Source organism: Phascolarctos cinereus, unplaced genomic scaffold (assembly GCF_003287225.1).
Source record: "Phascolarctos cinereus isolate Bilbo 61053 unplaced genomic scaffold, phaCin_HiC Scaffold_9;HRSCAF=440, whole genome shotgun sequence".
Taxonomy (NCBI): Eukaryota; Metazoa; Chordata; class Mammalia; order Diprotodontia; family Phascolarctidae; genus Phascolarctos; species Phascolarctos cinereus.
In genome coordinates, this window is record NW_027556402.1 from 190,172,597 (window position 1) to 190,194,119 (window position 21,523).

The 21,523-nt window shown below is 41.1% G+C and overlaps 1 protein-coding gene across 2 annotated transcripts in view; it reads right to left on the reverse strand.

Annotated features, from left to right (window-relative positions):
• JAKMIP1 (janus kinase and microtubule interacting protein 1) overlaps positions 1-21,015 on the reverse strand; it is a 281,093-nt gene extending 260,078 nt beyond the window's left edge. Inside the window, exon 1 of one of the 2 annotated variants that reach the window (XM_078149018.1) lies at positions 20,551-21,015. The gene's annotated coding sequence lies outside the window, so the exon portion shown is untranslated. The remainder of the gene's footprint in view (positions 1-20,550) is intronic. The other variant, XM_078149016.1, reaches the window with a different exon arrangement.
• Between the last annotated feature and the right edge of the window lie 508 nt (positions 21,016-21,523).

The window sequence follows — 21,523 nt, forward strand, 5'->3', positions numbered from 1 at the left end:
AGGCCGGATTTAAACTCAGGTCCTCCTGACTTCAGGGCTGGTGCTCTATCCACTGCGCCACCTAGCTGCCCCGCCTCTCTCACTTCTGATGGCTGGGAAGGAAAAAGAAGAAAAAAGAAGAAAGGAAACAAAGGAGGGGTGTTATTATATAAAGAAGCTTATGTTTCAGGGCAGCTAGGTGGTGCAGTAGTAGATAGAGCTGTGGCATTGGAGTCGAGGATTTCAGTTCAAATCCGGCCTGAGACACCTAACACTTCCTAGCTGTGAAACTGGGAAAGTCACTTAACCCCATTGCCTAGCCAAAAGAAACCCAAAAAACAAAACAAAAAAAACCTTATGTTTCTACATCACTCTGCAGTTTACAAAGGATTTTACCTATATTATCTGTAGTCCAAGGATTTTTGTCCCCATTTTGCACATGAAAGCAGGAAAGTACAATCATCCAGCTAGACAGTAGCTGTTTAGAGACTTGAATCCAGGTTTCCTGACTTGATGTCCTACGTCCTTCCACTAGCCCAGATATCTCCTCCTCCAAACTCAGCCCTGAGCAAGCAGAGTCATCAAGCTTAATCTTACCAAATCAAAACAAGTCCAGGTCAGTAAAGTTTCCAGCAGAGAGCTGGGTCAGTCTTTCTCCTCCAAAAGCAGAGAAATCACTCCAGACAATTAGCACCCTCTTGGCAGTCTCAGCAGAGCCTTGGCTGAACAGCAAAACTGTTTTCATTCCTAAAAGAGTCTTTAGGACAAATTTAAGGCATATCATCTATTTTCTGCCCTCCTGCTGAATTGAGTTGATATATTTAAAATAAGAACTTATCCTTGCGACATTTCCTGGCTTTCCAATGGACTCTTTTGATGTCTCTCTTGGCATGGAAGGGGCCCTAAATTCTTTAAGATAGTGCCAGTAAAGCATGAATTCTGGCAGGTCCTATTAAGCTGGAAGAATTTGCATACAGGCCTCATGGTGAAACCTTAAGGTACTGGAAGTCACATGTGCAAGGTAAGCCCAATGGAGGTGATTTTAATCCGTAGTAATTATACTACACATTGGGAAACTGTCAGTAGGTCAATGGAAATAATAAAGCAGTGATGTAACAAATGATCTAGTCACCTGTGCATTTAAAAAATTAAGAGTAAGTTTTCCTTTGGGAAACTAAATGGGTTTTTTTTAAATAATCCCAAATTTCTCCCCAAAACAAAGGCCTCACCTTTTTATATCAATATTCCTCCAGTGATGTCATATGGCTGTGAGTGATAGATCCTAAGATCTCCAAGGAGATCTTAAAGGAGCACCCAAAGAACAGCTGAGAGGTAAACAGATGAATGTATTACAAAATGAGGAAACAGACATGAAAGGATGTCTTCATGGAAATATGTTGGCCAGAACAAAACACCTGGCTTACAGCAAGAATGAGGGATGAATGGTGGTGAGCCCTTTTAGTCTCATTTTTATCTACACAACATCAAGAGAATATGAGGAAAGTCCCTACATGTTGGCTGCAGCCCCTGGGGCAGATTTACAGGAGGATGTGGACAGGAATGACACGGACCAGAGACTCATGAATAAATGTCTATCATCAATCAGATCGTATATCTATTAGATGCACACACGTACATATTCAAGGAGAAAAATTCATGTGTGTGTGTGTGTGTGTGTGTGCGCGCACGTGCACTTGCGCGCGTGCATGTTCCTACATGCGTGTATCCAGTACATTAGCTCCCAAGGGCAAGGACTGTGCCTTTGTTTTAATCCATCAGCTAACACATAATAGGTATTTAATAAATGTTTGTTGAAATAAACTAAATGAGAGGCAGCTCTATAGAACAGAGAGATCCATTAATTTGGAGGTAGAACCCTTCTGGCCCATTCCCAGATCACTTACTGGCTGTGGAACTAAGCAAATTACTTTGTTTATGTCTCAGTTTCCTCATCCATAAAATGGGTATAACAGTTGCACTACCAATTTCACAGAGTAGTTGTGAGGATTAAATGAGATAATTCATATAATGCTGTGCTATAGAAATTGGAGGCAGGGTATCATAGTAAATAAAGAATCTAGGAAGAGCTAGGGTCTAGTTCCACACAAAGGCTATTTAACCCTGGGCAAGCCAACCTCTCATCGCCTCAGGCAACTTTCTAAGACTTCCTGTTGCAGAGTAGTAATCCACCTGCATTTAGAGAGGGATTTTTTCTCTCTATTAAAGAAACCAATACTTTATATATCTACGTATGTATATACACACATTGTTGTTGTGGTTGTTCTGACTTTGTGACCTCATGGACCACACTGTCCATGGGTTTTTCTTGACAAAGACAATGGAGTGGTTTGCCAATATTTTCTCCAGTGGATTAAGGCAAATAGAGATTAAGTGACTTGTCCAAGGTCATACAGCTAGTAAATGTCTGAGGCTAGATTTGAACTCAGGTCTTCCTGACTCCAGGCCCATCGCTCTATCCACTGAACCACCTAGCTGCCTCCATATACATACACATACATACATACATACATACATACATATATATATATATAGTGTGTGTATATATATATATATGTGTGTGTGTGTGTGTGTGTGTGTACACACACATATAGACAAACTATTATTAAGTTACTCTTCTACCATCTTGTTTCATTGGAAATGTTAACTCACCAACGTGTGTACTCACTGGAGTTTGCAGCCAATCTACCCTTCAACCTATGTGATTCTTATCCCCATCCTTCCATAAAGTCTCCATAGATGATCAACTCGACCTGCTGAAGGCTTTCTTCCTCTTCTTTTAATATTTCCTGGACACTAGTGCAACATTAGAGATGACCATCTGCTGCTCCTCATTCTCCCTATGTGACCAGATCACTTCCTTTTTCAGTCCCATGTGTCTTGGTTAATTATCTTTTCTATTACCTCTCCCACCACTGGTATTGCATTAATGCCTACTTCCACCTACCATGGATGAACTATTACCTTGCCCTTTGGGGTACATGAAATTTTGATTCTTCTGAGATCATGAGGCCCCATGGTTCTTCTTTACATAGCAGCACCAGGAGATACTGGTATTTTTTATCAAATTAGCTTCCACAACAGAGTGCAAGTTGGGATCATTTTCAGTATTGCACAATTGTTATAAGCTCTTCTTATAAGCAGTGCAATATACCATTTAGAACAAGGGTGTGATTAAATACAAACCAACAAAAAACCAACTACCTTTATAGTTACTTAAATGTTTACACTGTCAATACTTCTATCAGTTGTTTTCCCTTGTACCAGGAAGCCTGCTATCTCTCATTTCCAAAGCTAACCCAGGATCTTTTCACAACTCCAGACCCCATCTGTTCCACCTGGTATCTGGCTGGTACTTAGAGGAATAGTGTTAATTACCTCCTTGACAGTAAGCACTTCTACATAGTAAGCACTAATTATTATTCATTTCTTTTCCCCCAAATCATCCTTGGTCTGTCTGTCATCCAGGCTTTCTTATCCCTTGTGAATGCTTTTTCTCTGATATATGACTATGAATTTATGATAAGGGATTTATGGGTCCTCATCCCATCAGCACAGCTAGTACAGTACACCTTTGTATCTTGGGTGACTCCTGCCTTTAGCCTTCCACAAATCTTTCACAGAATATCTATCTAATCAATGTGCTAGAGGCCTTTCTCCCAGGCTTCTTAATATTCTTTGGATATTAATGTGTCATTCAGTGTCTGTTTGCCCTTACCCTTTATATAAGCAGCCCACCTCTTTTTCCAGTAGTACAAGGTCTTCATAATGTCTTTTATACAACTTCTCACATATGATATGAACTTGGTGATGGAAAATACCCTTTGCAAAATGGCCTCATGATATAGCTTTTAGTCGCTTTTCAGTTGTGTCCAATTCTTTGTGACCCCATTTGGGGTTTTCTTGGCAAAGATACTGAAGTGGTTTGCCATTTCTTTCTCCAGTTCATTTTATAGATAAGGAAACTGAGGCAAACAGGGTTAAGTGACTTGCCCAGGGTCACACAGCTAGAAAGTGTCTAAACCCAGATTCAAACTCAGGAAGATGAGTCTTCCTGACCCCAGGCCCTGTATTCTATCCACTGTGCCACCTACCTGCCCCATGTGAAATCCCTATGGCTTTAATAGCGGGCAACAGAGGTGCCAGAACCAGCTCAAACTCACTAAGGAGAACCCATCGTTCAGTTTTCAGTGTGAACACTTACATCTCACAAACTGGCTTGGAATCAAAGCTCGATTCATTGTTTTGTTGAAAATGTTAGTCCTGCAAATTAAAAGTATACTTATACTTAGATTTAGACTTTTACTTAAAAGTATGTCATGCAGGGGGCAGCTAGGTGGTACAGTGGATAGAGCACCAGCCCTGGAGTCAGGAGGACCTCCATTCAAATCAGGTCTCAGACACATAACACTTACTAGTTGTGTGACCCTGGGCAAGTCACTTAACCCCAACTGCCTCACCAAAAAAAAAAAGTACATCATGCATACATTTTTTTAGGGAGCTAGTTGTTTTTTGTTTGCTTTTTTTTAAGGAAGTAAAACGGTTTTCTTTTATTGTACTTTATAATTTTTGTACAAGCAGGCTTTTCTATACATAAATAAAATTAACCAAAAGATAGGCTTTGGACTAATTGATTACAAAGACATATAGGATGTCTCAGGTCTCAAGGAGCTTATAATTTCATTGGAGAGATAAGATCTAATCATGTTAAAAGTTACATACAACGACATCACTAGAGAAGTCAAAGATTACATCATCTTTCTAAAAAGAATGACTAGAAACTGATATATTTATTTCCTTTCCATCCAATTAGTTCTCAACCTTTGCAACTTGTTTACATTCCTAAGGTCTTCCGAAATAGTTCTCTAAACAATCTCCATATTCTGCTTAAAACATTTTCACACTTTTGTTTTCATGCCATTTATTTGTCCTTCTTCATTTCCTTCACCTATTACTGTTTCTCCTTTGTTTCTATTCCTGTTTTCATTCTCCCAGCCACTTGTTTGATATTTCCCAGTCCTCTTTTTCAACTCATTTCTCTTCTTTCTCTATTGTCTCTTTTTTTATATAAATTTATTTATTTTTAGTTTTCAACATTTACTTCCACAAGATTTTGAGTTCTAAATTTTCACCCCATCTTGCCCCTACCCGTATGCCAAGATGGCATGCATTCTGAATACCCCTTCCCCTAGTCTGCCCTCTCTTCTATCTCTCCCCCCTGCTCTCTTATCCCCTTCCCCTTCTATTTTCCTGTAGGGCAGGATAGACTTCTGTACCCCATTTCCTGTATTTCTTATTTCCCAGTTGCATGTGAAAATATTTGTTTTAAAACATGTGTTTTTAAAACTTTGGGTTCCAAATTTTCTCCCTTCCTCCCTCCCCACCCACCCTCATTGAAAAGGCAAGCAACTCAATACAGGTTATACATGCGCAGCCATGCAAAACACATGTTGTGAAAAACTAACACTATTTCCCTTAATCCTATCCTGCCCCACCATTTATTCCATTCTTTCTTTTGACCCTGTCCCTCCTCAGAAGTATTTGCTTCTGATTACCCCCTTTCCCAATCTGCCCTCCTCTCTATCATCCCCCTGCTCTCTTGTCCCCTTCCCCCCTTATTTTCCTGTAGGGTAAGACAGATTTCCATACCCAATTGAGTGTGTATGTTATTCCCTCCTTAAGCCAGATCCTATGAGAATAAGATTCACTGATTCCCTTTCACCTTCCCCTATTTCCCCTCCACTGTAAAAGACTTTTCTTTTTTGTTTTTTTGTGAGATAATTTGCCCTGTTCTACCTCTCCCTTTCTTCTTCTACTAGTATAATCCTCCCTCATCCCTTGATTTTATTCTCCAGATATGACCCCTTAATCTTCAACTCACCCTGTGGCCTCTACCTATCTATCTATCTATCTATCTATCTATCTATCTATCTATCTATCTATCTATCTATCAACCAACCTATCTATCTATCTACATACATATAATTCTTCCCCCTTCAACTACCCTAATACTGACAAAGGTCTCATGAGTTATAAATATCATCTTTACATGTAAGAATGTAAACAGTTCAACCTTAATAAATCTCTTATGATTTCTCTTTCCTGTTTAACTCTTCATGTTCCACTCGAGTTTTGTGTTTGAAAGTCAAATTTTCTATTCAGCTCTGGTCTTTCCATCAAGAATGACCATTTTTTTCCCCTGAAGGATTATACTCAGTTTTGCTGGGTAGGTGATTCTTGGTTGTAATCCTATCTCCTTTGCCCTCCGGGATATTATATTCCATGCCCTGCGGTCCTTTAATGTAGAAGCTGCTAAATCTTGTGTTATCCTGATGGTGTTTCCACAGTACTTGAATTGTTTCCTTCTGCAGCTTGTAATTTCTCCTTGACCTGGAACTGGAATTTGGCTATAATATTCCTAGGAGTTTTCCTTTGGGGATCTCTTTCAGGAGGAGATCTGTGGATTCTTTCAATTTCTATTTTGCCTTCTGGTTCTACTATATCAGGGCAGTTTTCCTTGATGATTTCTTGAAAGATGATGTCTAGGCTCTTTTTTTGATCATGGCTTTCAGATAGTCCAATAATTTTTAAATTCTCTCTCCTGGATCTATTTTCCAGGCAGTTGTTTTTCCAATGAGATATTTCACATTGTCTTCTATTTTTTCATTCTTTTGGATTTGTTTTACAGTGTCTTGATTTCTCATAAAGTCACTAGCTTCCAATTGCTCTATTCTAATTTTTAAGGAAGTATTTTCTTCAGTAATCTTTTGGACTTCCTTTTCCATTTGGCCAATTTTGCTTTTTAGGGCATTTTTCTCCTCATTGGCTTTTTGGACCTCTTTTGCCATTTGGATTAGGCTATTTTGTAAGGTGTTATTTTCTTCAGTATTTTTTTGGGTCTCCTTTAGCAACCTGTTGACTTGTTTTTCATGATTTTCTTACATCACTCTCATTTCTCTTCCCAGTTTTTCCTCTACTTCTCTTACTTGCTTCTCAAAATCCCTTTTGAGCTGTTCCAAGGCCTGGGACTGATTCACATTTTTCTTGGAGGCTTTAGATGTAGGAGCTTTGACTTTGTTGTCTTCTTCTGGTTGAATGTTTTGGTCTTCTTTGTCACCAAAGAAAGATTCTATGCTCTGACTTTTTTTGTGAGGCTTCATCATGATCCCAGCCAATTACTTGAGTTTTAAACTTTGTTAAGGTAAGAGTCTGCTTCCAATGTGGAGAGTGTACTGTCCCAAGCTTCAGGGGTTTGTGTAGCTGTTTTCAGAGATACTTGTAGGGACCTGTAAATTTTCAGTTCTTCCAAGGTGGTATGATAAGAGGCAAGGTGTTTACTCCTTTCCTGGCCTGTGCTTTGGTCTATTAGTGACCACAAGCACTCCTTTCTGTCCTGGAACTGTGAGGAAGGTTTTCTCTTCTCTACCACTACAAGCTCCACCACACCAGCACTCTTCCTCACCCTAGGACCACAGCCCAGAACTGTGACCCAGATCCAAGCACAGGCAAAGCAAGAGATTCCTGCCTCAGCACTGGCAAAGACATCCCTGCAATCCCCCTCTGATCAGCCACTCAATTCCACCTCAGACTGTGGGCTGGCAGCTCAGGATACAGCCACCGACCCGGCGCCTGGGCTCTGAGCTCTGCGCTCTGGAACTGGCTCTGACCTAGCTCTTCTCTCACCGCAGAAACAGACTTTTCCCACTGACCTTCTAAGTTGTCTTTGGTATTTTTGGGTTGAGAGGTCTGGAAGCCGCCACAGCTGCCCGAGATTCAGTCCTCTGAGGCCTGCTCCCCCAAACCCCTCCAAATACCTATAAAAAATGGCTCTAAACAAATTCTAAAGCAGCAGAACCCACAAAAAGACAGAGTGAAACAAATTTCCAGCCCAAGACAATCTGGATGATTGATCGGAAAGGTACATTGCTCCGAATGGAGAGAGGAGCTCAGTGTGGTGTGGGGGAGGTCTCAGACAAGTCACTGCTTTCACTCTGCCATCTTGGCTCCACCCCCTATTGTTATTCCAGGGAGCTAGTTGTTAAACATTTACCAGTACACTCCTGACTGGATCTCTCTGAATCTTTATTGCAATCTATGACACTGAGTACTCCACCAAATCTCCCCAGACCTCAGCATCTATAAAATGAAGGGGTTTCATCTGATGGCTTGTGAGGTCCCTTCCAGCCATAAGGCTATGATCCTAATCTCTTTAACTCATGACTCAGGGTTCTTCCTTACTGGTGAATGGCTCCTCCATTTTACAACCTGGCTTCTTAAAGAGGCCAAACAATCCTTAAAGACAGAGAAAATATTCTAGGTGAGAAAAAGCATACTCCTGGCCTAGGTGAAGAAATCTGGACTATCCTCCTAATTCACTTTGTGACCCTTTTCTGGATCTCCAATTTAATATGTGTATAAGGAAGACAATGACCTTGGCCAAGTGGTCATCCATAAAATAAAGAGGCTCATCTAGATGATCTCCAAGGTCCCATCCTCCTCTGAAGCCTATGAAACCACCTTAGCTACATGTCATTGCTCAGTTTTATCAGTGTCAGAAAGTGCTTTGACATTGAGGACCTCATATTGAAATGCCCTGAACTTCTCCACTTAAGCACACACACACAAAAAAAGCCAGCCATCAAAAATAAAGGCACAGAGGTATGTGTATTTGCCTAGGTTCTGCAACTTAGCCTTTATGGTATGCGAGCTCAACATTCATTTTTACTTATCTTCTCCCACAACAACCTTGCTGGAATGAATGATAATTGAATTTGCAGCCACCTGTCATCTTATTTTATTTATGTGCACTGGATGGATTCATCACATTCTACCTTCTGGAGCATTTATAACCACAAAGGGGAAAAAAAATGTCCATGATTCCAGTTTTTCCTCCATGGCATCTGACATAAATTCAAGGCCAGAAAAAAACATTCATATCACACATAAGGCAGCTGGCCACAAATTCCCAACCTACTAGAGTTCTTAAAATCAAGAGTACATTGCTCATCAGTGGCAAGATGCTAAAGAAAAAAGAAGAGGAATGGCCTTACACTACCTTTACTGCCATGTAGAATAAAAATACACAGAAATAAAACCAACAAATGTCAGCTCACTTAAGAAGGAAATTAACCATACAGGAAGCACGTTGGAAAGATACTAATCCTTCCCTGCCAAAAATATAACTTTCCCCTGGATCCTCACATAGCACTTTGTTCAGTACCTCTCTGATGACCTTCTCATGGGCATTACGGTTATCCGGTTTGGTGCCTCAGCCCCCACCTAGACTGAAAGATCCATGAGGGCAGCCAGTGAGTTTTCCTAAGCATCTGTGTTTTCTTTAATACACAGTATGATGTTCAGTGGGTGTTGTTCATTTCAGTTATATCCAACTCTTTGTGACCCCATTTGGGGTTTTCTTGGCAAAGACATTGGAATGGTCTGCCATTTCCTTCTCCAGCTCATTTGACAAATAAGGAAACTGAAGCAAACAGGGTGAAGTGAGTTGCCCAGAGTCACACAGCTAGTAAGTGTCTGAGGCTGGATTTGAACTCAGGTCTTCCTAATTCTAGGCCCAGCATTCTACCCACTAAGCCACTTCAGTGTTATTTCTTTTGGTCCTCACAACAACCCTGCAAGAGAGATCCTGTTGTTATCTCCATTTCACAGATAAAGAAACTGAGTCTGACAAAGAGTAAATGACTTATAGATTCATAAATTCAGAGCTGGAAGAGACCTTAAAGATCATTGAGTCCAACTGCCTTATTTTACAGATGAGAAATTGAAGAATAGCCATGTTAAATGACTTTTTCAGGGTCACACAGTTTTTAAGTGTCCAAAGAAAGATTTGAACCCAGTTCCAACACTCGATCCACTACATCACAGTCTCTCCTATACCACACAGATCAGAGAACTAGTAAATACCAAAGGCAGAATATGAACTCAGATCTTCTTAACTCCCAGTCAAGGGGTTCTATTCATTAGAGCATATTTCCTTTATAGGGCACTTACATGATTCAGACAAAGTCTAAAAATTGCATTCTCTGCATGTTACTGTCTAGGGGAGGTTTTGAGCCTTCTCTGCAGCACATGTAATTTGATTTTTCCAAATCAATTCCTATGTGCCAAGTAGAACAGATTTGCTGGCATTCTACAATGTGCATTTATAAAAAGTCCTATCAAAAAAAATCCCTCATTGCAGCCCCTTTAAAGCTATACCCTGGCCTGCTGCTCATCTTGGCTAGGCCTTGTCTTGGCTCTAGTTACAGACAATCCTATGACAGCATTGACAGAGAGGTGCCGCATGACTGTCAGGGGCACATTATTCAAAGAAGAAATTACATAGTGATCCACAGGGGACTTCTCACCCGTCTAACAATCAGGACTTTTTCTTAAGACAGAATATTAGGTTAAAGTTTATATAGCACAAGTTATCACTCAATGTCCTAAACAAACATACCTCCTTCTAGATTTTCTTCATACATTTTCAATTTATTCTTTTCAATTTTCAAACACTTATTTTTCCCCTTTTATATCTCCCTACCACTGGAAAAAAGAGAAATACAAAATCCTTCTAATGAATAAACATAATCATTTAAAACAAATTCTCGTGTTGGTCGTGTCCAAAAACGTGTGTCTCATTGTGCATTGTAGGGCATCACCTCTCAGGAGATGAGAAGCATTTTCGCTATAGGTCCTCTGAAGTCATGGCTGATCATTGCATTGACCAAAGCTCTTAAATTAAAAAGTCATTCTGCGCTGCAATATTAGTATAATAGCATAAATATTCTCCTAGTTCTCCTCATTTCACTTTGTTCATATGTTTCGACTTCCTTTGGGAAAGGAAGAATAGAATTAATGATTTTGCCTTAAGCTATGGAATCATAGATCATCAGAGATGGAAAGGGTAGATCTTAGCATTTATCTTAACCCACTACCTTTATATTACTGTTGACAAAACCAAGGCCCAGATCGATGAAGTTGAATTGACTCTTCAGTCAGGACCATAGATTCAGAGCTGGAAGTGATTTCAGAAGCCATCTGGCCAAACCCTCTCATTTTACAGCCAAGGAAACTGAGACCCATGAAGGTATAAGTGACTTGCTCAAAGTCCCATTTAGAGTAAACAGCAAGAGCAGAATTTGAATCCACATCCTTTCACTCCAGCCGTGCTCTTTCCACTGTACCTTACTTACTCCATGCCAAACATCTGGGGATTGACAAAACTGGACACAAAGCCCTCATTTCCTGACTCCTAATCTGGGGCTATCACAGACAAAACCATGATCAAGGCAAGATAATGAGATACATTTTAAACTCAAAAGATTATATGAGAAAAATAAACATAGCTCCTCTCCACTTTAATGAAGGAATAATATGGGAGGAAATGGCAAAGATCCTATTCTTATAGAAACTAAGGAGGAGGCAGACTCCTCAGCATGAGAACTGCAAGCAACTAGCTTTGTCCAACAATGTAAGGTGCTGCTTTGGGAGATAGTGAGAGCTCCGTCACTGGAAGCAATCAAGCAAAGGCTAAATGATCATTTATCAAGGATGTTGTAAAGAAGATTCCTGTTTTAAGTGAAAGTTTGAACTAGGTACCTCTGAAGTCTCTTTTGCCACACATTCTATTCTACAGACATCTTTCTTTAAAAAGTATATTGCCAGATGTGAGGACATATGCCAGCAAAACCTGCCACTGGGGAGACTAGGTTGACAGATTACTTGACCTCAGGAGTTCTAAGCTGCAGTGGGCAAAGCCGATTGGGTGTCTGCACCAAGCCTGGCACCAGTATAATGAGCTCTCCAGAGTGGGGGGAGACAAAAGTCTGCCAAAAAGGGGCAGACCAGCCCAGGTCAGACATAGAACAAGTCAATGTTCCCATATTAAGCCAGTAGTGGGATTGGATCCATGAGAGGCCATTGAACTTCCACCCAGATTGAGACAGGGGGACCAAGTCTCAAGAAATAAATAAATGTATAGATACAATAAGAAAAGAATATCATAATTGTATTTAAAGTTGGTGATACCAAGAATAAAACAAAATGAGGGAAATATCAAATAAAACTTTAATTTCCAAACTAAATTTTAGTAAATTACACATCTATTATATGCCATAACATACACATATAAATAAATGTTTTTTAACCATTGTTTTTGCTCTATGTCCCCTTCAAGACTCTTTTCTATGTACTTACAATATAGTTGTTGCTTTTAACACAGTATTTGACACATATGCTGTCCTTTCGTCCCATACTCCTTCACTTCATATTTCTATGTATTTATGGCATTTACTAGAAAAATGTTTAAGTGATTATTTTTTAGGATCTGCATTAATTACATAGTTCATTTAAAGGGATAACAAATGCTAGTATAGGGGGCGGAGCCAAGATGGCAGAGTAAAAGCAGTGACTTCCTTGAGCTCTCCCCCCCAAACCCCTCCAAATACCTGTAAAAAATGGCTCTAAACAAATTCTAAAGCAGCAGAATCCACAAAAAGACAGAGTGAAACAAATTTCCAGCCCAAGACAACGTTTGATGAGAGCACACAGGCCTCAGCAAAGCTGGAGCAGGCCTCAGAGAACTGAATCGCAGGCAGCCAAAGAGAAGTGCGGTGGGGTCCCAGTCCCAGTCCCCTAGCACAGTCTCAGGGTGGTGGCTGCCTCCAGAGCTTCGGGCCCACAGACTGAAGGGGAATCGAGTGGCTGATCAGAGGGGGATTGCACAGATCTTTTTGCTGGTGCAGGATTCTCTTGCTTTGCCCATGCTTGGATCTGGGTCACAGTTCTGGATGGCAGTCCTGGGGCAAGGAAGTGCTGGTGTGGTGGAGCTTGTAGTGGTGGTAAGGAGAAAATCCTCCTCACAATTCCAAAACAGAAAAGAGTGCTTGTGGTCACTCATAGACCAGAGCACAGGTCAGGAAAAGAGTAAATACCTCACCCCTTATCATACCACCTTGGAAGAACTGAAAATTTACAGGTCCCTAGAAGCATCTCTAAAAACAGCTGCACAAAACCCCCAAAGCTTGGGACAGTACATTCTCCACATTGGAAGCAGACTCTTACCTTAACAAAGAGGTTAAAACTCAAGTAATTGGCCAGGATCATGACCAAGCCTCACAAAAAAAGTCAGACCATAGAATCTTTCTTTAGTAACAAAGAAGATCAAAACATACAACCAGAAGAAGACAACAAAATCAAAGCTCCTACATCCAAAGCCTCCAAGAAAAATGTGAATCAGTCCCAGGCCTTGGAAGAGCTCAAAAGGGATTTTGAGAAGCAAGTAAGGGAAGTAGAGGAAAAACTGACAGTGATGCAAGAAAATCATGAAAAATAAGTCAACAGCTTGCTAAAGGAGACCCAAAAAAATACTGAAGAAAATAACACCTTAAAAAATAGCCTAACCTAAATGGCAAAAGAGGTCCAAAAAGCCAATGAGGAGAAGAATGCCCTAAAAAGCAAAATTGGCCAAATGGAAAAGGAAGTCCAAAAGATTACTGAAGAAAATACTTCCTTAAAATTTAGAATAGAGCAATTGGAAGCTAGTGACTTTATGAGAAATCATGACACAGTAGAACAAATCCAAAAGAATGAAAAAATAGAAAACACTGTGAAATATCTCACTGGAAAAATAACTGACCTGGAAAATAGATCCAGGAGAGAGAATTTAAAAATTATTGGACTATCTGAAAGCCATGATCAAAAAAAGAGCCTAGACATCATCTTTCCAGAAATTATCAAGGAAATTTGCCCTGATATTTTAGAACCAAAGGGCAAAATAGAAATCGAAAGAATCCATAGATCTCCTCCTGAAAGAGATCCCCAAAGGAAAACTCCTAGGAATATTGTAGCCAAATTCCAGAGTTCCAGGTCAAGGAGAAAATATTTCAAGAGCCAGAAAGGAACAATTCAAGTATTATGGGAACACAATCAAGATAATATAAGATTTATCAGCTTCTTCATTAAGTGACCGTAGGGCTTGGAATATAATATTCCGGAGGGCAAAGGACATAGGATTACAACCAAGAATCACCTACCCAGCAAAACTGAGCATAATCTTTCAGGGGAAAAAAATGGATGTTCAGTGAAATAGAGGACTTTCAAGCATTCTTGATGAGAAGACCAGAGCTGAGTAGAAAATTTGACTTTCAGATATAAGACTCAAGTAAAACATGAAGAAGTAAACAGGAAAGAGAAATCATAAGAGGCTTATTAAGGTTGAACTATTTACATTTTGCATGGAAAGATGATATTTGTAACTCATGAGTCCTTTGTCAGTATTAGAGTGGTTGAAGTGGAAAAAATTATATGGATAGATAGATAGATAGATAGATAGATAGATAGATAGATAGATAGATAGACAGATAGAAGGTACAGGGTGAGTTGAAGATGAAGGGATGATATCTGGAGAATAAAATTAAGGGGTGAGAGAGGATTATACAGAGAGAAGGAGAAAGGGAGAGGTAGAATGGGGTAAATTATCTCACATAAAACACACAAGAAAAGGCTTTTACAGTGGAGGGGAAATGGGGGAAGGTGAGAGGGAGTGAGTGAATCTTATTCTCATCGGATTTGGCTTAAGGAGGGAATAACATACACACTCATTGGGTATGGAATGGAGGAAATTTGGAACTCAAAGTTTTAAAAACATATGTTAAAAAATTATTTTCACAGGCAACTCGAAATTAAGAAATACAGGAAATAGGGTATAGAAATCTATCCTGCCCTACAGGAAAGCTGAAAGGGAAGGGGATAAGAGAAGTGGGGGGAGAGATAGAGAAGGGAGGGCAGATTAGGAGAAGGGATATTCAGAGTGCATGCCATCTTGAGGTTGGGGGAGGGATGACATGGGGAGAAAATCTGGAACTCAAAATCTTGTGGAAGTGAATGTTGAAAACTAAAAATAAATTAATTAATTTAAGAAAAAACAAATGCTAGTATATTGATCTGGCCAATAAAGTTTCTATTCTCTAATCCATGCAAAGGAAATAAGGCATTGGTGACAGCCAAGTAGGAGGGACAAACTACTCCCATACAGAGATATATATGAAGTAAAATGAAATGAAGAAGGGCAGCCAAGTGGAGTAGCGGATAGAGCACCAGCCCTGGATCTGAGTTCAAATCCAGCCTCAGGTGGATTTTCTAACTGTGTGATCCTTGGCAAGTCACTTTACTTTGATTGCCTCAAAAAAAAAAAAGAAATGAAATGGCAGTCACTGTACAGGTTACTTCCCTCTGATTCACCAAACTGCCATTTCTATCCGTAACCAACTCCTGACTGGAGATAAGGGTGGAGAAGATAGACACAGAGAGGAACTTGTAGAGAACTAGATACTCACACAGGTGCCTAATTCCAGTAGACATCCCACACAAACAGGCCTCATGTCACTGGTGGTATAATGAAGGATAACAACACAGGGCAGAGAGAGAACCAGACAAAGTGTGAGGAGGTAGCGCCCAAATTCCAGTGCACAGAAATCTATCTCCACAATAGAATTGGGGGAATGGAATCTAACCTTTCCTAATGGATACAAAAAGTGACAGAAAATGGTTTGTGATCCTAGTTTAAAAGATTCTTTTGTCTCTTTCATCGTCCACCTTATCTAGTCTGTGTGCTTCATAAGAGAAAGTGTTCTGTTTTATCAAAACTTTGCATCTTCCTTTAATAAATGTTTGTTAAATTCCACCCCTACCTCATTAAAAATCTGGCTCAGCTAAAAAAAAAACCATATTTATAGTCCTACTAAACATCAGCTTTCAGATACCCAGAGGTCATATCATTCAACCAAGGTGTGAGCAGTAATTCTCTCCACAGTAGTTATCCAACCTCACTTGAAGACCCCACACTGGGGAAACCAACTTTCTCCTGTCTCAAGGCAGGACCTGCTACTTTGGGATAACCCTAATAAATAGGAAGTTGTAAAACATCAGCATTTCAGCATAATTAGATAAGGGAAAGGCAAGGGACAACATAAATAACTTTTGAACACAGAAAACACAAAACACCAGCAAAAAGTGTACTTGATTCCTTCTTTTAAACAATTTAATTATTTTCTTATAACATGACAGGTTAAGGAAATAAATTCCTTATCAGCAACCTCAGAGTCACCCTGAGCTGCTTGATCTGCCTCATCCACACATCAAATCAGTTTGGTAAGTCTCATCAGTTCTACTTCCCATCTCTCACATCTGTCCCCTTCTCTCCACCACCCAAGTCCAGGCCCACACCACTGCTCACCTGTACTATCTGAAAGTCTCCCCTTCACAAAGCTACCAAAGTGATATTCCAAAGAGAAGCTCCAGTGGATCAGATACAACACTGATATTCAAAGCCCTTCATCCTCTGGCTCCAGCCTCCTCCTCCTCCTCCTCCTCCCCACTTTCCTGCGCTCTACATTCCAGCCACACCAACTTTCTTATCCTTCACATACAACACTCCATCTCTTCTCTCTGTGCCCACAAGAGGTCTTTCCTGATCCTCTAGCTTCCAGTGTTCCTCCATCCCAAATTACCTTGTACCTTTATATCTATTTATATGTGCACATTATCTTCTTCTATAGAATGTAAGCCCTTGAGGGCAGACAGTTCCTTCTTCTCCACCTTTTCTTTCTTCTCTCCCTCCTACTCCTCTTTCTTCTTATTCCTCATCCTTCTCTTCCTCCTCCTCTTTCTCCTCCTCTTCCTCTTCAGAACCTACCACAGCACCTGACATATAGCATGGACTTAATGTCTAGCACCAATGATAATCTTATCTTCAAATGACTACAAAAAATGACTTTTTCTTCCTCTGAACTCAATGTTCAGGGAATGGAAAACAGAAAAGTCACCAAAACTCGATAATAAAAACTAGAAGCCCCAAAACCTATCTTCTGATGCCCTTAGTAAAAAAATAAAATTTCTAATATAAACATATATTTATATATAAAGGTGCTTAACAAATCTTATGGAATTAATTTGCCTGTCTTATCACCAAGATGGTGACCACCGAGTGCTGATTTTTTTTTCATACATTGACTCATGAACAACACCTATTGAGGCATAGATATGCCACCATTTACAATGGTAGAAGGAATATTCAATTCCAATGAAATTACAAATCCTTTTTGAAAAGATAGGAGAAGCATAATATCTAGATATCTAATGTCTAAATATCTAGATATCTAAATGATAGATATTCATACATCTTATATCTCAGGATATGATGGATAGACAGATAGATAGATAGATAGATAGATAGATAGATAGATAGATAGATAGATAGACAGATAGAGCCTTGAGTCCAAGAAGACCTGGCTTCAAGTCCAGCCTCTCATACATACTGACTGTGTGGTCCTGGGCAAGTCGTCTAATAGACTCTCAATGATGCTATGGGCTACTCTCTAAATCTATAAGTTTCAGAGAAGTTGCCAATTTGCATTAGAAGAAGGACTTTCCTCACCTGGACGTTCCCTATATGAATGCAATCACATGTCTGGTCCCAATCCTTATGGATGTATCCATATATAAAACATATACACATATCCATACTTCATGTTTATATAGTTCACTATTGTTACAAAGCACTTTCACACATTTTGTGCGACTTTGGACAAGTAATTTCTCTTCCCTAGTTGTCAGTTTCCTCCTCAATAAAATGAGTGAGTTGGTTGGTCTAGTTGATCTCTAAGGTTCATTTCAACTCTAAATACTATGAATATAACCGCACTGTTTCCTTAAAATCACCCTAGGAGATAGAGAGTCCAAGTGTTATTACTAGGTATGGAGCTCAGATGCCTATAACACAGTTTACAAAGCACTTTCCTTACAGCAACCCAGGGGCATGGGCTATGTAGACATTGTCCTTATCCTGATTTGACCATTGAGGAAACTGAAGTTTAGAGAGAGAAACTGGCAGAGGCTGAACTGATTCCAATCAGATCTTCCAACTTTAATGCTTAATTTCAGAAACAATGACCTTGAAGTTTTGTTTCCATTGTTCTCACTCTCTCCCTTCCCCCTCTTTCCTCCTCTCTCTAGTATAGATATAGAAATAGATATGTATATGTACATATTAATGTTATAGTTAATTGTTCATATTAAGTATTAGTTATTAATATATGCTGCTACTTCTGCTTTGTTTGCATATGTTTGCTCATATTTCAATTAAATTCAGAAAAAATAAGCCCCTACATATCAAATACTCTGCATAGCTGTTCATTTCAAAAGTCCATTTTTCACCTCACTGTAACTTCTGTCCATTGGTTTCATAAACATGCATTTTACAGTACTTTCAAATAGACAAGTGACAGAGTTGACCTAAAAATAAAGCTTTTAGGTTAAACGTGTGTTCATATCAGTCGCAAGCAGGAAGCCATCAGTAGTGAAGATTAACCTTTGTTCTGTGGCTAAGGTCCAATATATGCTACCTATAGCCATCCCTCACACAAAGATATGGGGGCAACTACATGAAACAGTGGATAGAGTGCCAGCCCCTGAGTCAGGAAGACTCATCTTCCTGAGTTTAAATCTGGCCTCAGACACTTCCTAGCTTTGTGACCCTGGGCAAGTCACTTCACCCTGTTTGCCTCAGTTTCCTCATATGTAAAATGAGCTGGAGAACGAAAAGGCAAACCACAATATACAAAGATAAAAATAATACATCTAAAGAGATGAGAGAGAGAGAGAGAGAGAAAGAGAGAGAGAGAGAAATAGAGAGAGCAATTCCCAAACACAGTCATGTAGAAACAGGCCTACAAACAATGCTTCATTAAATTATCTTTACCATGGTACATAATCTGGAAGAAGAAACTGAAGAGGAAAGGGGTTAGATTAGGGTGGTGAACCTGTGGCCTCAAGGCCACATGTGGCCCTCTAGGTCCCCAGAACGTCACAGAACAAATCCCCTTAATAAAAGGATTTGTTCTGTAAAACTTGGACTCAGTCAAAAGGCCCCACCCCAGGACCTAGAAGGCCACATATAGCCTCCAGGCAGCAGGTTCCCCACCCCTGGCGCTAGGGGAAGGAGGGGGTTGGGAAGGCACGCCTACTACCAGGATCAGGAGACTTAGATGTAAAAGGTCCCAGTCCATGAAGCAAGTCTAAGCCAGATGAGATGAAGACTCTGCCATTGCTAGATGTTTGTCCTTAAGCAAGTCCCTTAGTCTCCTGGTGCCTTAGATCCCTCACCTCAAGCTGGTAAACTAAACATTCTCTAAGGTTCCTTGTGCCTGTGACATTATATCCTGAGGGCTCTTTCCCTGCTCTAAACATGACATGTTTTTGTAAAAGACAGCACCATATTCCAAGTAGGAGGCCTAGGGAGAAGATCACAGCCCTCAAAATCGTCGTGTTCGGTTGGTTTTAAACCGATAACGCATATTCGCAAAGGAAATTGGGAGCACGATCTTAACTGAAAGGGGGGGGGGCGACTTTAATATCCCCTTGTCTTTCTCCTCAAAGGGAAGGCGGAAATAGAAGACGGAAGACTGGATTATATAAAAATTATTTTTTCTCTCTGTTACAGCTTCCTCAGCAAGTGTGGGCAAAGAGAAGTCCTGGATAATGGCGAAGAGGAAGAGAAGGCGGTGGTGAGGTGACAGATTTAGAAATGCAAGGTACCATGGAGATTGTTTAATCCAATCATCTCCCTTACAGAAAAGGAAACTGAGGGCCTGAGAGGGAAGTGACTTGCCCGAGGTCACCCAAGTAGTAAATAGCAGAACCCAGGTCCTCAGACTCCAAGTTCATTGCTCTTCCCACTACCCACTTCATTCCACTACCCTGAGGAGCTGGAATCCACCCCACCACCGGCCAGACAAGAATAGGTCTCTGCAGAGATCGACCCTCCCAGGGTGGGGACTGAGTCCTCTCAGATTAGATACTGGTCCCTTGGATGTCTGGGACAGTCGCTTCAGGAACCCCGAGGGCAATCAGGAGAAGGATGCTCAAAACCCTGGTGGCCAGTCGGGACACCAGTGACACGCCTCCATCCCCAATCCTCCTCCGCCCTTACTTTGGCCCCGCCTGCCCACGCGGAGTCCCCTTCCCCGCATAGCGCAGTGGAGAAGCCCCAGCCCTTCCGAGGAAAGTAGGGTGGGGTTCCCTTTTCCTCACCTCAGCATGGGGATCGGGGAGAAAGAAAGAGACGTTACAGCACAACCGGAGAAGAACCTGGACCAGACTGGCGTGAGGAAGGTGTGGGCATCGAAGAAGCATAGCCCTTCCTCAAGAAGGGCTTTTTCCAGATTCTAAATCTGAAAGAGACCTTCGAAATCATCTAGTCCGGTCCCCTCCCCCACCTCATTTTACAGAAGACGAAATTGAGGTTCTGCCAGGTAAATGACTTGCCCAAGGTCAGATAGGTAGTAAGTAGCAGAGGAGGGATTCGAATCCAAATCCTCTGACTCGAAAGCCAACGCTGCCTCTCGAGACCGCTCCACCTGCCAGCCGGTGAGGGGGTGGGACGCGCTAACACATAGCACCGTGCGAACTCTCTCTGCTGCTACATTTCTCTCCTCACCCTCCGCCCCATGAACCCCAGTTCTTTTCTGGAGACTGTCAATGCCACTAGTTACTCACCAGCCTTGCACTTCTGCAATGTCAGGGCTGTAGTCATCTCCACGCCTGCAGCCCAGATCAGCATCCTGCCTCCCGCGCGTTCCCGAAGCCAACAGCTTCTTTTCAGCCACAGTCAACGCAATTCATCCTCCTCCCTAGCCTTATTGGAGCGAAATAAAATTAAACACAGGGTGTGCAAAGGGGTGGGGAGAAAAAGGAAAGAAAGAAAGAAAGGCTGAGGAGTAAGCTGCTGCGAGAATTTCAGCAGACTCCCTTTAAAGTTGTCGCAGCAGCGCTTTCCCTGGGAGCCTCGGCACAGCTAGTGCATCACGCCAGCTGCTCTGGCCGCCCGGCCTGCCTGTAGCCCGGGCTCTAGGCTCCCAGGACACCGCCCATTCTCTCCAGCTTTAGATGGGGACCAGAACCGGGAGGTGCGAAGCCTCGCTCCCATTGGTCCGCTTCCCTGCCGGTCACCGGAGAGTAGGCGGTGTCGCCTCCACATCTCCCCACCCGCAACCCAGACTCAGGCATTGAATTGGAAGGCACTTGCAGAAATAAGCCTTGAGCGTGCGCAGTTGCTGCTGCTGGTGACCCAGGTAAGTAGGCTGTCCCTAATGAAAGAAATCCACTTGTCCGGGATTTCTCAGAATCCCCATTCTCCTCCCTTTTTAAAGGGATTCAAGCTTTTCATAGATTCTCAGCAGGGGAAATTATCAAAAATCCCTTTGAGGTCTTTGAAATTTATTGGGAGCACACTCATAATAGCCTCCACACGAACAGCCTTCAATTTAATTCAATTAAATTAAGCACCTAAATCACGGCTATAGGGGACAAAGCTTATGGTTCTTGAAATCAAAGGGTTTATGGTCTCTCAATAAGAGCTTCATAGAATGTTAGAGCTAGTAGAAATTATCTAGGTCAACTCTCTCCTGTAACAGAAAGGGAAACTGAGGCTCAAGGTTAGTTTGCATCAAAACCAGAAGTAGGATCCAGA